Source organism: Schistocerca cancellata, unplaced genomic scaffold, assembly GCF_023864275.1.
Source record: "Schistocerca cancellata isolate TAMUIC-IGC-003103 unplaced genomic scaffold, iqSchCanc2.1 HiC_scaffold_1151, whole genome shotgun sequence".
In the NCBI taxonomy this organism is placed as follows: Eukaryota; Metazoa; Arthropoda; class Insecta; order Orthoptera; family Acrididae; genus Schistocerca; species Schistocerca cancellata.
Window position 1 is genome coordinate 7452406 of NW_026047150.1, and position 5124 is coordinate 7457529.

General features: G+C 41.6%; 1 non-coding gene across 1 annotated transcript; it reads left to right on the forward strand.

Moving 5' to 3' along the window:
- Positions 1 to 1133: 1133 nt before the first annotated feature.
- On the forward strand, positions 1134 to 1208 carry Trnat-ugu (transfer RNA threonine (anticodon UGU)). The gene has a single exon. It is a non-coding gene; the product is annotated as a tRNA-Thr (tRNA).
- The last annotated feature ends 3916 nt before the right edge of the window (positions 1209 to 5124 follow it).

Genomic DNA, 5124 nt, shown 5'->3' on the forward strand with positions numbered 1-5124 from the left:
TAAATCGCAGAATATTTAACTTCTGAGGTCATCAGTCCCCTAGAACTTAGAACTACTTAAACCTAACTAACCTAAGGACACCACACACATCCATACCTGAGGCAGCATTCGAACCTGCGACCGTAGCGGACACACGGTTCCAGACTGAAGCGCCTAGAACCGCACGGTCACACCGGCCGGCTAGGTACTGATGACCTTAGCAGTTTGGTCCCACAGGAGCTTACCACAGGCGGACGGTTGCCATGGGACACTCCTGAGTCGGAAACGCTTGCTCAGGAAGAAGGCCTACCCTACGCTTGTCTGTCCGCTTTTAGAATATTGTTGCGCCGTGTGGGATCCTTACCAGACAGGACTGTCGGAGTTCAAAGAAGGGCAGCACGTTATATCGCGAAATATGGGAGAGAGTGTCACTGAAATGATTGAGGATTTGGGATGGGTATCATTAAAACAAAGGCGTTTTTCGTTGCGACGAAATTCCAATCACCAGCTTTCTCCTCCGAATGCGATAATATTTTGTTGACAACGACCTACATAGGAAGAAACGATCACCTCGATAAAATGATGGAAATCAGAGCTCGTACGGAAAGATATAGGTGTTCGTTCTTTCCGCGCGCTATACGAGATTGGAGTAATAGAGAATTGTGAAGGTATATGAAGATAGTAACTGTTCTCGAAAGAACAGGTACGACTGATGACCGTGCAGCTTCTCTAGAATAAATGATAATTAATTGAAACGCTCAGCTGCCGACAGGTGTTGATGTACCTCGGGGTACACATTTTCAGCTGTCCCCATCGAGGTATATCAACACCTGTCGGCAGCTGAGGGTTTCAATTAATTATCATTTATTCTAGAGAAGGTGCACGGTAATCAGTGGTATCTGTTCCTTCGAGAACAGTTACTATCTTCATATATGTAGTTAAAGGCTACCCAGCCATTAACCTTCGTCTGTGCGAATGCCCAAAGATTGCCCGAACTCTTATACGGGAATCGTCACCTTAGTGTGCCCGAGTAATGAGTGGATGGGCAAATACCTATTACGTACATTACGTATGTTGATTGTGGACAGTTGGGAATGTGGGTCTCACGGGAAGCGTGCAAGGGTTAAGTCCCTCCAGTCGCGCTATTCATCTGTGTACTCGGTGGCTCAGATGGATAGAGCGTCTGCCATGTAAGCAGGAGATCCCGGGTTCGAGTCCCGGTCGGGGCATATATTTTCAGCTGTCCCCATCGAGGTTGTATCAACAACACCTATCGGCATCTGAGGGTTTCAATTAATTATCAATTCGGAAGGTAATTCGATGAACCTTCTGCCAGGCACTTAAATGTGATTTGAAGAGTATCCATGTAGATGTAGATGAAAACTCGTCCCGTGTCGCACGTGCTCAAAACGATTCATACTACAGAATGCATGCAAACATACTCGCCGTAAATACTGACGAATAACGAGTGCTGCATATCCAAGTTACACAGATCGGCCTTTCCTGCCAATAAGAACAGGGAATTGCTATGTAGGAACAATTCGAGCTAGAGGTAGGGCTCATAAGCACTCCTTGAATTGCAGACTAAACGTAAATTACGAAAATGTATTTTTGGTAAAAATTGGTCAAAACATAATCCTGTGCCCTCCGTATTAAATTAGCCGTTTTGAATATTGAAAATCTGTCTTCAGCTTCCTGTTCAGCAACATTAAAAATATATATGTGACACTCAGTTCATGCAAATCGAAGTAATAATATAACTAAAAGTTTTCGCTAAACTTTGAATACTTTTTTTTTTCGAGATACGTTTATTTCTCAGAACGGCATGCAGCATAAACTAAAAGTGATTCAACCTCTTAACTTCTACCTCGGACCCCGAAAAGTAAACATTTTTCTTAGGAGCTTATAGCTATAATGTGACATTTGTTAATATTAACTAATTTTTGTGTGGGCATAAGGAGTGAAACAAACCCCCAAAAATCGAAGTCAAAGTTCGAATTAGCACTGTATCTTTAAATTTAAGGTTGTTTCATTGCGGTTCGGTATGCGCTTGCATAAATTTTATGTAATATCGACTGATGTTATCCATTTTTAATTTCAGAGAAATAATGTAGTATCAACTGATGTTATCCATTTTTGATTTCAGGTAACATCTGAGGGGCCACACTGCACGCACTCTGCGTACTTCAGACTCGCAGGCCCTTGATCAAATTATAATTACGGGCGCCATTTTTTTTACTGAAAATCTAAAATAAAGCTCATAGTATGATCACTTGTAATTCCCAAACAGATCCTTCGAATGTATTTTCATTGTCTCAAAAAAATTTCCAAATGTACCATTTTTTGCTCATTTGAATGAGAACCTGGCCTTAATGGCGGAATATAGTGACGAGATTTTTTTCGGAGACGTTGTACGTTCGCGAGAAGTATTTCGTTCCACGCGTGTCGATGGACATTCCACAGATATTACTGTGTGTGTGTGTGCTACTCAGTCGTGCCATTTGAGTGTACATCTTTGCATAGTTTTCCTTTCACGTTGTAAACAGTGCTCGGCTCAGTAACTAACTGGCCATTGAGTGGTTCCGAAGGTGTCGGATGTGCGGTGCGTTCGGTCTGCTAAGACAACAACAGACTGGCGTGGTGCGATGGCAGAAGCAGACACTGAGGGAGCTAGCTGTAGGGACGCCAGCGAACAATTTATGCCAAGTAAGACGAAGAGAACTATTCTAAAATTATGAGCCGTCTCGAAAGCGTTTATCATTAGTAAATCTTGTAGTTGAGACTGACAATCAATCTACAATAACAGACAGATTTGCCTAGAGAGAGATACTGGAAATCCCCCCTCCTGAATGAAATTTTGGTTGTGATGACAGGCCGATGGGTAGTGTAGCCCGAGATCTAAGTTAGGTTGTAGGGAGGTAATTTGATTGAGAGTTGTTTATGCCAACGATTATGAATGCCGAGTAAACGTTGTGCGAGCAGATTGCCCTGTAGCGTAGCCTAGTGTTTCCGTCCGCGCCTTATTTAACACATTTTCTCTAGCTGTGTACTAAAGTCGCACAACAGTCACGAAAACTACGTTTCTGGTGGGGGGAGGGGAGAGTCCACTATGTAACTTTCAGTACAATTTTTAGTAAGCGCCGAAACTAGCCGAAATAGAAGCGTAATTTTAACTATATTTCCGTTTCTGGGAAAATAGTGGTTCTCCTCTTTCGGCAGCAACTGTAATATGTAGGCGACTTATTAGAGTTTTTTTAACTCTGGATCATGATCTCAATAGACGCAGAGTTTTTTTTTTTACGTTACTTGATTCGTGGTCTATAGTAAACAATGCAACGGTCAATTCTTTGAAGTGCGACGTGTGTCTGCAATGTTCGTAAGGCCAAGTTTGTATACATTCGGTGTCAGTTTTTTTTTTTTTGCCATATACTGTATAATTAAGCCCAGGAGGATAATGTTCGAGGAGCACTGCATTAGCAGTCTATGGAGAAATTGAGAATTTGGATCTGATGAACGGCATGCTCGGACAGTTGGTGCAATTAGGTTGTCCACTGCGTAATTCGGACACAGTGATCATTGCCTCTCCCTAGTAACCAGGGGACTCGGGTGCTAATCCTGGTCTGGCACAAATTTTCAACAGTGTCCATTGACTAAAGTCAGTGCCCATTGTCAGCTAATTTCATTGTTTCGGTGTCCAATTGTATTTTGTTCGCGATACGCCGTTTAGCTTTTTCATGGATAACAGCTTTGGAAAGCGTACAGGCTGTACAGGTTATACTGATATTCGCTCGTCGTTAGTCCAAAGCTAGTATAGCGATTTTTAAACACAGTTGTAGTGCATATTAAGCCTACACACGTATTTGTGTCCTGTGTTTCTTTACCAAGAACTTCTTCGTAGGTAATTTCCCTATAGTGGTATTTTGTTTAAGTACTTATAGCCTGCAGGCTTGGATGAAATATGAAACACATGTCCGAAGTTTCTGCTGATGCTGCAGATACTGTTTTATCCGTACTACGGGCACAAACTCTTCATCTAATACATGACACAATTTGTCTCGAGAGTAAGCAATTTTTCGTAATATCGGCCTAGCTTCGATATATTTTTCTCTAATTCTTGTTTGGATTTAATCTTAAAACACACTAACTCTTCCACCAATTATTCGATAAATGATTTCATCCCTTTCGTAGCCTACAGTTCCTAAACGGTCGATAATATTAATAATTTCCTTTCTCACTTTTATTTCCTGTAGAATCTCCTGTTTATGGTTATTGCTAACCTGTTTCACGTTCTCACTTTTATTATTTTTATTTTTCTAGTTTTGTGACTGGTAGCCAAGTTTTCTTTGAATTCGGTTTTTAATTCTGAAATAGTAACAGTTAAAGGTCAAGTGAAGATTGCGATCTATTTGAGGAGAGTGTTTCGGAGGTCTTTTATATTAGACGTACACAGGTCATGGAGATCCTTATGTATATAAAATTACTTCAAGTGTAATGTAGCCCATTCTCTTGTCATGATCTCGGCTGTATCGTAGCGCATTGTCTCGGTTAGGTTGGAGATTTTGGTTGAGAGTTGCCGAAGTCAAAAAAAGTGATTACGAAGTCAAGACTGTGCTAACAGAACTATCTGTAGCGCAGTCCAAAATGTTCTTTCGGTCCTTTTAAAATCCCTTTTAATTAAAAATAACGAAAGCTGCAAGATACAAAGACCAAAACTATTACGTAATAGAGAAATCCCAGACTACTGTGGTGTACGTATACTAATTTATTGTCAGTGAATATATATATTTTACTCATTTGCTGGATTCCAGTTTTCCGCTTTTTGCGGCGAAAAACCTTTTCCTGCGAAGGACCCATTAGCTTGTCGGTTATATTCGTGAGCCCGCATCTCGTGGTCGTACGGTAGCGTTCTCGCTTCCCACGCCCGGGTTCCCGGGTTCGATTCCCGGCGGGGTCAGGGATTTTCTCTGCCTCGTGATGGCTGGGTGTTGTGTGCTGTCCTTAGGTTAGTTAGGTTTAAGTAGTTCTAAGTTCTAGGGGACTTATGACCACAGCAGTTGAGTCCCATAGTGCTCAGAGCCATTTATGTTGGTGACTTTCTCGAAGGTCAGTTATTTCATGGTAGTCTATCCACCGGCGTCATTGTTA